This window comes from Ursus americanus, chromosome 10 (genome assembly GCF_024610735.1).
Source record: "Ursus americanus isolate L20-20 chromosome 10, mUrsAme1.1.p, whole genome shotgun sequence".
In the NCBI taxonomy this organism is placed as follows: domain Eukaryota; kingdom Metazoa; phylum Chordata; class Mammalia; order Carnivora; family Ursidae; genus Ursus; species Ursus americanus.
Window position 1 is genome coordinate 52988951 of NC_142136.1, and position 13311 is coordinate 53002261.

The following is a 13311-nucleotide window of genomic DNA, read 5'->3' on the forward strand; positions in this document are numbered from 1 at the left end:
TTAAAAAAAAAAAAACACATATATGCACTTGACTAATTGTTAGCCAGTCTGCTTCTGGCTAGACTTCTAAGCCAGACATAATCAGACTTATTCCACAGCTGTTCAACAATTCTTATGTTCATTCTTGGTTGATGACCTATCCATTCCCCCACATAAACCACTATATATATTTTTTCATTCTCTTAGAGCCATTATAATTTATCTCACTATCAACAAGTCACATCTCTACCTAAATTTCAGAGATGCTAGAGCCAATCAATTAAATTCCCTCACTCCTCCCCACAGCCCACCTTAAAATTTCTAAATTATAATCTCAAGCAAAAGAAAGAAGTCTTCCATCTGGGTTCTTAATGCTAAAACTTTGTCCGTTTTTTTCCATGGACTTACTTGATCTCATATATTTAATGGCTTCCACTCAGCTGGTTCCTTCCTTCACCACAGACATTTTATAAAGAACATTTTTATCTCTGCCACTGTCATTTTTGGGGCACTGCCAGAGGTTCCTGAGGTGGGACTAGAACGGACAGGGATTTGGAACTAGAAACTGGAAGGTGGTGAACCAACAGTAGGCGGTATGGAAAATTTAGTGGGTAAAACAATGGATAAAACCCTGACAAGCAACAGGTAATAATTAGGCAAGTGTCTGGTACCAGGAATTGTCACCACACATGAACAGCTGCCCCAACAGCTAGCGCACTGTCAATGCCACACATCAGAGAGAGTCAGTCTCTGAGTCCCAAGCACTTATCAAGGCTTAGACTTAACAAAGCAAGCACTGTGCACAGAGAAATAAAATATCCCGGGCCCCTGAATTAAGGTGTGAGGTAGGGAGCTGATGATTGGAACAAAGCAGTATACCAATTATAAACACTGAACAATCGTCAGATTTGCACTGTCCTTCCCGCTGAATCCCCCAATATTGAAATGGAACTCCTTAAATCCCCCCTACGGTCCAACTTGGTTCCAGAGGCTGGGCTGGGGAAGGGGTGCGTGTAATAGTGGAAATCAAGTGGAACAGAAGACAGAAGATCTCCCACATGACATGCAGGGTAAAATGCAGGGAAGAGGAACTCAAACCACGGAGGACAAGTTAGGGGTCTACTGTAGTAAAAACAACAGACAACTCCTTATGAAGCAAATAAGCGGTATCAACGGCATATAAACTTACAAATACCATCCAGAAACTGTGAGAGCGAGCGAGTACTAACGCGTGCCTTGTGGAGCGATGCTCCACTCAAATGGCTCTCTCCCAGTGTTACCAATGATCTTTATACTCAACAGCCACTTTTTAGTATTTAACCCACCTAAAACTGTGCTTGCATGGCACGATAGACCAAACGAAATAAATGTCTCTCTCCAACTTGCCTTTAAAGGCAACAACAACACAAAATTGTAGCCACAGAAAGAAAAGTGTGTCAATTTACCTTTTTGGTACATGGGTAATTTCCATTTGCCATCACTTGCTCACTAAAAATTGTAGGTCTCTCATAATTTCAGTTATATTTGTAAATTTACATGACTTTGATACAGATAAAAAGTTGTCGTTGTTGGTTTCTTGTTTTGGGGGGGGGGGTATGATGTAGAACCATTCTTTCAAGTGTTCCACGTTTTCTGATTCAGGACTAAGTTGTTGATTTTCCAGGTCCCATCTTAGTCCTAGAGATACAAAGTAACTGTGTACCTGTTTGAGATGGAAAACACTCTCAGATAACCTTTAACTTCTCCCAGCCTGAAAAACTCTTCACCACTGGTTAAATACTCTTTTTCAGAGTCCAACAGTAAGAGCTAACACTTGCAGGCCCTGCTCCACATGATGTATTGTATGTTAACTTATTTAGTCCTCAACCAGGGTTCTTCACTGGAACCACCGCAGACAGAAAATTATCTTAGTGGCTGTTTCTTCAAATCTCCCAAGCATACTTCATAACTAGTGCCATTCCAGATGCACAAAAGAGAAGTCAAGTCATTACTTAAAAATAGATGCTTTAGGTCATTAGGGCTTAGTCTTCTCAAGAAACCCCAGTTAAGAAAGGCCACAAATCAACAATCCCAGTAGGTAAGTTATATTACCATCCCCACTTGACATTTGAAGAAACAGGCAGAAATTGAGTTACTTGATCAAGTTCACATAGCTAGTAAGTGGCTGAACCAGGATTCAAATCCAAGCCGTCTAGCTCCAGAGTCCTTACTACTTCAGTAAGTCCAACCCTTTGCTCTGAATCCACTTAACCCATCCTCCATGTGTAGACTATGCCTGTGACCTTATTCTTAAGGATTCACTCTTTTTATAACTATTTTGCATACATACATTTTCTTTACAACAAAACTGTAAGCTATTTAAAATAAGGACTGCATGGGGCGCCTGGGTGGCACAGCGGTTAAGCGTCTGCCTTCGGCTCAGGGCGTGATCCTGGCGTTATGGGATTGAGCCCCACATCAGGCTCCTCCGCTATGAGCCTGCTTCTTCCTCTCCCACTCCCCCTGCTTGTGTTCCCTCTCTCGCTGGCTGTCTCTATCTCTGTCGAATAAATAAATAAAATCTTTAAAAATAATAAAATAAAATAAAATAAAATAAAATAAAATAAAATAAAATAAAATAAGGACCGCAACAAACTTTCCTTGTATTCCCATAGCCCTAGCCCCCCCCCCACAAAAAAAGAATATTGACTTGATCCGTCCAACTGATAATAGCCATAAGAAATTAAGAAACAAAGAGTGAATTTGGGTGAGACCAGGTTACTTGGTATAAGCCTGGCTGAAGCCAAAAACTATAGTCATCAATCATTACAGACACACTAATACGTGCTTATTGAACATAATGAAGTTTGAAGATTAATATTTGGACAAGATTCACATAGCACAGACATATCTACAATCAACAATTTTCAAGTCTTTATATAATTACTAATATGAAGGTTGCTATCTCAGCAATTCTATTCCCCCTGATAGTTTCTAATATTCCCAGGCAGATACCCTAAAATACATAGAAAACAGCAGAGGGCAGAGAGGTGATATAGTTGAACATAAAATCTCTAGAAATCTGCTGGGGCTCTCTTTTGGAATATACAAATCTAAATTAAAGTTAACATGGCAAAAGAGAAAGGAAAAGAAGTTATGTCCACCACAACTTAAGGACGCCATACATAAATAACCTTGAATTTTCATATTACCATTGCTAATAAATTTGTAAATCATCTACTTGCCCAAGAATTTTCTTCAATCTGGGGATTGGGAAGGAGGCAGGGTGTGTGACCCAGAAGATACAAACCTTCCAGTATTTTCAACTCTAAAGCACAGAGAATAGAGAAGTTTACAGCATGAACTCCCAGTGCTTCTACCCGAAGTTTATATAAAGACAAATGAAACAGAAATGGAGGTAAGACTTGGCAAGTGGATGAGCAGGTCATTCTACAGCTGGTGAATATTTCATTACAATTACTTGATACCTTTCCTCCTTCTACCCAAACACTGATCCATTACGAAACCTATTTTTATAGATTGTTGAATATATCTGTATTTTATTTGGACTAGCAATACTTAGACTACCTTAATATTTAAAATATTTTAAATAAATCAATGACAAAATTAAGAGACATTAATCAGAGTATATTAACATAAAAAGATGGAAATTTAGTTCTTAACTCTGTTAAATATGCAAGATAATAAACCTAGACTTTATTATAAGTAATAATTGCTCAATGGGAACTTGAACTTACAGTAGTTCTTTGTCCAATGCTTCAAAATCCCTGCAAAACCTACAGAAGAAAACACTAGTTCACTTGCTATCACCAAATAGAATAAAATATTGAAGTCTGAAAAATACTTTTACTTTCTTTGGGCACTTTACCAGGCTTCTGTTTACTGGTAAAGATTCCATTTTTCTCCATCTGAAGCCAGAAAAATTAAGCCCATATTCATGGATATTTCTTCCCTTTTTCCCATCAAAACCAAATATCACTCTACATTTCACCCATGGTCTAATTTTAGAGCTATGTTTAAGTGCCAATTAAAAGTCTCAAGCAGATTGATAAAACTAAATTAAATGTCTACCCCAAAGGTAATGTTCACCATTTCTTTAAAACCATATAAATAAAACTACCTGATGGAATGTTAAATATTTAAGCTTAAAACATCATTACCACAATTCCAATGTATTAAAATTTAACATACAAGACCAACAGCAAACATTAGTCCTGGACATCTCTTATTCAATCTGAGAAGTTACTCCAAAACTCTGTCCAATATTATGTTACAAAAGCCAAATGTAAATATAAGTTAAAAATCCTAGAATGGAGATTAAAACCAGTGTTCTTGAAAGAAAACTACACAAAACTAATTCTGAGAGGCTTTCACTTGGAAGATTGTCTCTATTGCATGCAAACTGTTGCCCAATATAATTCTTTGGTTTTGTTTTTGTCTTTTTTTTAATATTTTTAAATTTTTTTAATGTTTTTTTAATTTAAAACACCAAAGCTTATGTTTAAAGTATTTAAGTGTTCAAAGATTCGCTATTTCATCATCTTCGTATAATTTTGTATAAAATATATATTTTAAAACTACATAGTTGGTTTTTTTCCCCCGAACCATATAATTAAACAAGGAAACCATATACTCTGCTATTAAATTATCCCGGAAAAACTCTGTGACCTCACTTTATGACTGCTGAAACTACTCTGTACAAGTTTGAAAAGCCTTATTTCAAAACCAAAAGTAGCTGTTATGGGACAACTGGATTTTTCAATACAATTCAATTTCACTCAATAAATAATTATTGAATGCTTACTCCACATAAGGTACCGTGATTGATTCTGTAGGGCATTCCAAGTGAGAACCAAGCATTCTCTACCTATAAGGAGCTCATGGAATAGGATAAATGTTTTCTTAACATGTAATGATAACAGCAAACATCTATATAGTACTGGGCAGTGTTTTAAACCTGTATTAACTTACTTATTCCTCACAGCAGCCCTAGGAGCTTGGTACTATGACTGCCCACAATTCATTAATGAGAAAAATGAGGCTCAGAGAAGACAGGTAATCAGCTCAAGGTGCAGGAGCGGTAAGAGTTGGAACTGGGATGTGAATTCAGGCTGTGCAACTCCAGAGCGTTCCTTATATAACCCCTCTGGCCCATTTCCCAAAGAAATGATTACGGTAGGGTGTTTGATGGGTGGCAAAAAACCTGCCACACACACACACACACAAAGTCTTGAGTTTCCAAAAGCAGATCAGGTCTAATCAGGCAGAACTCAAAATGTGGCCCCAGGATAGGGGGAAGAATGAAGTGGGAATTCTAGGTAAAGGGGGTACAGAAGAAAGAGCAAGGGGCTATGTTGAAGTAATGTTATTAAAAGTATGAGTCAGTAGTCAGCTAGAACAAGAGGAAGCGACTAAAGATTCTGAACTGGGTACTGAGACGGAATGTCTGAATGAGACTAATTGCATGACTAGGAAGGAGGGAGGTAGGCTTGGATGCTGGACGGTCCATATGGTATCTCCCACAAATAGTCCAAGAAGCAGTAATCACCTGGGCTGTGGTGGTGATAATGGGGATGGAAGGTAAAAGGAGAAAAAAAAGCAAGACCAGAATCAGAGATCACCCCGTGTCTGCTGTGGACCAGCACGGGGAACTTGGGGAAACTTGGGGACAAGCATGTGGGAGGCATACGAAAGTGGATGCCAAGGTGACTAAGCTTTGGAGCCTCGATGACAGGAACACCAGGGTGATCATGCACAGATGCTATGCGCTTAGGAGGAATTCAAACAAAATCCGAGGCCATTAGTCGGCTCTACTGGACGGGGCGATGGGAAAGAGACCCAAGGTTGAAGATAAGGAGTTGGGGTCCTCTGCAGAGTGTAGAGTTTAAGAACTGTGGCAAATGCTTCAGCAGGAAGTTGACAGAAAGAAACAGAACCAATGAGAGGACTTATATACCCACACCTAGATCGAGGGATGGAGGGTAAATAGCCAAGAAAGGAGATTAAACACAGCAGAAATAGACAACTAGAGCAGTGCAGTGTCAAAATCAGCAAGGCTCATCAGGGAGTGAAAGAGCAAGCTTAGCCAGGTCTCAGAAGGAAAGGAGTCAGAGCACAGGTTGTCCCAAAGAACTAAGGATCTGAATTCTTTTCAACATTTTACACCCAAAATAAATACATTATTTCTAAAAACTTACAAAGCCTAGTCATGTATATACTGATGTTATCCCCTAAAGCCAACAAAGGAAATGAACTTAAAGTCTACAAAATACTACAGAATTGAACTCCTCACCCTGGAGAAGGTAATAGGATGCTCACAATAGAGGAAGCCACAGGGTAAACAACAAGGTGGGCTCCCTGCAATGTCAATTTTTCTCAGTGTTAGGCAATTTAAAATATTATTTCATATTAAAACAAAACTGTACTGTGGTGTGAAATAGAAGATTCACAGGACTTTATAGAATTTTCACCCTTGCCTCAAGTCCCTCCTAGTTTGCCTCCCCCAATCCCCCCCCTCCCCGCCCCCACCCCCGCGCCTTTGCCTTCATTGTCCCCAGTCTCAGTCTCTCCTCAGAGCCTTAGGATTCAGCCCGGTAAATGCTGAACAGAGAAGAAGGCATAAAGTACAATCAGAGCACAGAAGGGGCCTGGGGAATCAGATGCAGCTTCTCAGAGCACTGACACAACCTTTAACTTGGGACACAAAAATACGAAATGCCAAAAATGTGCACAAAACTCTCAAATTTCATTTACACCCTCAAATTATAATAGATTTGGGAAGGAATTAAACTAAAAGCATGATGGTGACAAAACGGTGCTTGCATTTAAAAGAAACTGACAGATGTTTTGCTTTTTATTTCAGTCCTATTAATGACTGTACTTCCTGTTCTTCATATATAAAATAGGAATACAAGTATCTTTCTGAATTCACCAAGTCCTTTATAATTAAAGCTCATTTAACCTCACAGAGATGTTCAAAGATAGTTGACAGTGGGTTTTTGAGACTCACATGCTAACTATATTTAGCCGGGGGTTAGTTAGCTTGGTTACAGTATAATATTAATGAACCCATCACTTCGAAGTTCACATGTGCTGGTAAGTTTCACTTTTCCGTGGAGGAAACCTGGCCAGTTATCTTCAGTTATGCTGCAGAAGGTCACAATATGGATTTAGTAACAAAAAGAGAAAGAGACTACCCATTTAACAGTGCCATCCGGATAACAGAAACAGCTCTCCAACACATCACCCCGCTTCTCCTCTTTTTCCTCTATAATCCAGTTCTCCATCCAGCCGCCCATATGAGCTTTTAAAAAACATATATTAGACTGTGTTGCCCCCTCCACCCTATGTCCAACTAAAATCCTTTCATAGAGTTCTGGTCACAGGGCCGTAGGAGCTGAACTACCATAGGGCCCTACAACATCTGGCCCCTGCTCACCTCTGCAGCACCCGTCTCATACTTCTGTCCACCTGGCTCCTCATGCCCAGCCACCCTGGCCTCCCTTCTGTTCTTTGAATAAGTCACACTCCTCCCACTGCACAGTGGGTAAAAATTTCCGAGTGAAGTATCCAGTCAAAAGGAACAACAACAAACCATATAAATATCGCATGAGGCCCTGTGTAAGAAGCATGAAGTAGCAGAGCACCTGTCTTCGTAGAACAACACATTCAGTTTAGGGAAAACGGACATGAATGCTAATAAGCCATGCCATTGAATGAGGGACCCTAAATTATTAGTAACAACCCAAAAGCCAACATACCCTGAAATCTCAGCTACTGCGCTCAGACAGCGTGCTTCTACACCTAGAAAAACCGACAAATGTCCACAAAATTACTACAGAAATATTAACCAAAATAATGGTTCACTAACGCGAAGAATGCTACAAGCAACACCGGTGAATTTCGAAGCCCACGGTGTTGTGCTGCAGGACTAACCAAAATGATCGAGAGGGTAGGGTGTGGTGATGGCTGTCTAACTAAGTGAATGCATTCAATGCCGCTGAACTGTACCCTTAAAAACTGGTTAGGATGGCAAATTTTATGTTATGGGTAGTTTACCACAGTTTAAAAAAAGGGGGGGAGGGGCGAGGAGTAGGAAAGTTCTAATACAATTTTAAGACTAAAAAACCTAAACCTCCTTGTTGTGAAAAGCATACAAGCTAAGGACATGATCTAAGTCTATTAAATGATGAAAGATACAGTAAGAATGTGCAACTCTTCACTAAATTAGTTACTAGAACTAAAGGGGGAAGAAAGAAGATAGACCATCAAAAGAAAAAATATAATTAGTTTTAACATGCTTATCTTCATTAATAACCCAAAGATTCACATTAAAACAAGATACTATTTTCACCCATGAAATCAGAACATTAGCAAAATTAGTAAAAGATAATGACAAGAGTACTCTCATATATCCTTACAGCAAATACAGCCAAGGCCCTTCTGAAAAGCAATGCACCAGTATTTATTAGGAGTCTCAAAGCTGTTGTACAGTACAAAAATGTTTGCCCAGTAATTTCGTATCTGTGAACTAACCCTAAGGAAACAATCCTAAACACATAAAAAGATAGATGTACAAATATGAATGTTCGTTTAAGCACTATTTGTAAGGAAAAAATGAAAAAAATGAAATGTCCGGCAATGAAAATAAGTAAACTCTGATTCATCCACATAATGTTTTTATATAGCAAGTAAAAATATCCCTGAAGAACCTGTGATAACGTGGGGAAATGTTATGTTAAAAAATTACGGGAAGTTGTATATACCAGGTAGAACTTCAAATATTTTCAAATATGAACAAAAATCTATGTCTAGGGTTTCTTGCTGCTTTTCTACAGGTGTGTTTATGTCACTCTAATGGTTGGGGGAGAAATAAGGTTAACTTAGCAACAAACTAGTTCAAATTTACACTTGGGAGGAGAGAATAAGGGAAATTGTAAACTCTGTAAAAACATCCACCCAGCTGTCTTACTTTCCACATTAAGTTCCTGGTACCCACGGATCAGGAGCTGTGTCATATTTCTTGATCTCCAACATCTAGCACATAATCGACATATAGTAGTTGCTCAGTATGACAACCTAAGAACACCTACCCATCTAAGTGACAGTGTACCAAAAGGTACACACACACACTTTTTATTTTTCAACAATCAGGAACCAGTCAATCAAGCCAAAAATCTGGGATTCTACGTAGTATTTGATTGACTAAAGATAAATGCTACCAAAAATAATTGCCTTTTTTTTTTCCCCTAAATTCTAGAGGAAGTGATAGAAATGGTTTCACGACGAAGACAGGTTTTAATCTGACTGCTGAAGAACTGATCAGGTTTGGTTAGGTGAAGAAGCTGGATAGCAGTTCAAGGAAGAAACGGCCCAACCAAAGGCCATAATGAGTATTTGCATCCCCTAAATGCTGAGGTTCCCAAAAGCTCTTCCTTCAGTTCTCTGCAATTACTTTACGCACACTTCCTGGATCATCACCTCTACTCTCATATCCTTGTTTATCAGCATGAGCATAACAGCTTCCCAGTCAACATCCTCCAGTTTCAGAACTGTATCCAATCTTCAGGCTCAACTGTGAATGCTCACTGGCCACCTCTACTTGGATATTTGTTTCAAACTCAAAATGCTTAAAAGTGATTTAGTCTTCCCCTTGAAAACCTGTTCCTCCCGTATTTCCTATTTCTATGAAACAGAATCACTTTCCACCTAGAAAAACAAGTTATTCTTAATTTATCCCTTGCCTACACCCACATCCATCAATTAACGAGACAGGAATTCCTAAGTCTATCTTAAATCAGTCTCTTCATTCCTATCGCGAAAGCCTCTGCCCTAGTTCAGACCCACATCAGCTCTTGCCTACGTCCTGAAATTGCCTCCTACTGGATTTTCCTGCCTCCAGTCCTGTCTCATGGATCCTCTTCAGAGATCAGCTTAAAAGTCACCTCGTCAGGCTGGTCTTCCCTGCTCCTCCAGACCAGGTTAGGTTTAGCTGTGACCCATCACACCATGATCCCCTACCTCTCCTCTAACACGTCTGAAATGTTCTATAATGGCTGCCTCCCTTATCAAGTCAGCTCCTACGTGACAGAAGAGATGTCTCTCTCACACCATATTGCTTTACCTCATCTAGGGCCTTCGTTAAAATGACTTAGTGCGTAGGATCTAATATGTGACTGATAAATAAGGATTGCCTGGGCCCTGTATCTTCAAACAAGAACCTATACACTTTTTCAAATGTGTGTAGATGCTTTTTGTGATCAATACAGTATCAACTTCAATCTCCCTGCAAGAAATGATAGGTTTTTGTCATGTCTGCTCTTAGTTACCATATACAAAAAATCACAACCATCTGGCTTTTTTTGGTATTAGAAACAGGTTTTCATACTTGAAAAGATGAAGATAAATGGATTAGGAAGAAAGTAGCCTAACAAAATAGATTGAAATATTTGACAATAGAAAGCACTCCTGAAATAATGTGGACTAGAATAGAAATCAGCTTATAAAACCTCGTGGTTCTTTTTATTATTCAGAATTTGCAAACACCATTGGAAATCCTAATAGCTAACAGAGGAGACATACCCAACCATAAGTCACCATAAACAATACCAGACAGTGCTAGACTGAACCATAGTAGAATATCGTATCTCTTCCACCTTCTAAGTTTGCTCTCGACTTAACTACTTAAGGTCTTTGGTGGAAGAGAATTCAGGAGACTAGTTACAAAAGTATGCATGAACAACCTCAGGCACCAATTAAAAATAGTTTTGTTAGATAAATCCAGACGATAACCTATACTAAACTCTAGCAAATGTAGTAGAAAAGTTTGGGAAGAGTTCCTTTCAACTTGTGGGTACCTACAGATAATTAAAGGTTTGGTAACTCAACTAAGGAGAGAACTAAAAATAGAAAATGTTATCTTTTCTATTACTCATTTTTTCGTTTATCACCCTCAGATTCAAAACATTAAAGGACACTCTAATTAAACCCATTCTGAGTATGCTTGATCATCTGGAGAAAATATAACCATTAAATGTTGTCAGAACAACAGGAGCTTCCTGCAGAAAGGTAAAGTCAGATCTACTCAGTGAACCAAAATGAACTCCAAAGAGGTGGAAGATTCATATAGAAAAATATGAAACCAATCGCTAAAGAAAACATAACTTCTTTATACCTTCGGAGTAGTAGAGAGGGCTTTCTGACTCAAAATTTTAGTCATAAAAGGAAACTTTGATGAATTTGATTCCATCTAAATAAAAAACCTCTGCATGGCAATACACGCACACACATACACACACACCATCAAAAAACAAAGTCAAACTGGGAAAAATACTGGCTACTCCCTCTTATCACAAAAGCCTAACAACAACAAAAATTCAATAGAAATGGGCAAAACCTACGAACAGGTACATGGAAATAAAAATAAATATGAAAAGCTGAAAGTCACTCACAAGACATATGCAAATAAAAACTACTGTGAGATACAATTTTCACCTAACAGATGGACAAAAATCCAGAAATTTAATAGCACACTCTAATGACAAGCCACTGGGAAACAGGTACTCTCACCCGTTGCTAGTGGGAACATAAATTGGTAGAAACCTCATGTATGGCAATGTAACAATATTCCTCAAAACTACAGGTACTCTTTGACACTGCAACTCTACTCTTGGGAATTTAACTTATCAATAAACTTACGCAGATAGGAAATGACATACGTACAAGATTACTCATCACAGTATTAGCAAAAGACAACAACCTAAATATACACTCATCAGAGACTGGATAAGTAAAATATGGTCTATCCATATAATGCAGAATTATGCCATCATTAAAAAAAAAAAGAATGAGGAAATAGTCTATTTACTGTATGAAAAAAGGGACAAAACAGTGTGTATGGTGTGCTACCTTTTGCATTAAAAAGGTGAAAAAATAAGAATATAAATTCTGAATTGCTTGAAGATATATGATGTCTGAAAGAACAGTTAAGAATTTAATCATGGCTGCCCAGAGCTGGGTTAGGAAGGTAGATACTACTGGGTGAATTTGGAACAGAGATAACAGCAATACTTTGCAATATATATTAGTTATAAATCAATTAAAAAGTTTTTAAAATAGCTTTTGGCAACTGTGACGCTAGAAAGATTTCAGCCAGGCCGAGGACGTCGGATCTCATTGTCCTCCTCCCCTTCAACTTTTCTCTGAACCTCCTCAATAAAATGGTTTGATCAAAACAAAACAAAAAATAAAACAAAACAAAAATTTTTTAAATAAACAAAACCTCTTCACTTCAAATAAGCTGTAACTTCACAGAGGGAAAAAATAAGGATATCAATATGAATAAAATCCTACACTTCAACGTATACTATTTCTGAAAGTCGATAAACACTTTTCATGTAGCCTTCTATAGTGCTTTGAAAGTAATGCCTGAAATTGAAAGTGAAGTTGATTTTAATATACACATGATCCCATTTCCAGAAAGTAGTTTCTAAATGTTTTAGCGAGCTGTTATCCCCAGAGTAATGCGTTACTTTACCTGCAGAACACCAGCATCCACACTATTAAAAAAGTTTTCTTGTTGAACATCATTAGTGTCCTTGGGAATTTGAAGGCACTAGAAATTGATCCTGAATGACGAGGGGCACCCCCTCCTCCCATTTCCTCTGCACTATGGGTGCCCTCTCTTAATTCTGAGGACTCTACTTAAAAAAAAAAAAAATCTCCTTAATAGTCTTAGTCTCTTAATAAGAGACTTGGATTTGGGCTCCAAATGATACCTGATCATGGTTAATGGAAACTAGCTATATGGTAGCCAGTCGGCAGAAAAACCCAGGGCATCCCAACACATCAAACACACCCAGTGACTGTGTTACGCCAGTAATGAAACATTCTACCTTGCTTATAATGAGAAAATTTAATATTACAGGTGAAATACTATTTGACTTATGTTTGGTAAATGTAGCCAAATGTAGAAAGGGACACTTCAAAAACACCCCACCAAAAATCCACTAAGTAGAAAAGATGAAATCCAGGCACTTGAAATTTCTCCTCTCAAAGATAGGATTTTAAAAGTCAAGTTTTGTCTCTGTAATTCCCCTTCTTTCTCCCTCCTATTTGTGGAAACTGCAACACAGTTAACAGGAGCTTCTCAAAGGCAAACATAAGACATTTCAGCAAAAGCAGGTTGATTGCTACTAAAATGAAGAAAGGGGTAGCAGTCGTCTCCCCAGACCTATCCAGTGATTAGTCACCCCCTTTTCTTCCTGCCACCTCCTCATCCCTTAGCTCTAGAATACCACCAATTCTAAAAAAAACAATCTAGAATTACAGCTG

General features: G+C 38.3%; 1 protein-coding gene across 6 annotated transcripts in view; it reads right to left on the bottom strand.

Annotated features, from left to right (window-relative positions):
* The window catches only part of TSC22D1 (TSC22 domain family member 1), a 131180-nt gene that overhangs the window by 63305 nt on the left and 54564 nt on the right, over positions 1 to 13311 (bottom strand). For 5 of the 6 annotated variants that reach the window (XR_006779504.2, XR_006779503.2, XM_045796768.2 and 2 more), the window contains one exon: positions 1 to 13311. This exon is cut by the window's right edge. The exons of the other annotated variant lie outside the window; for it this stretch is intronic. The gene's annotated coding sequence lies outside the window, so the exon portion shown is untranslated. 6 annotated transcript variants of the gene reach the window in all.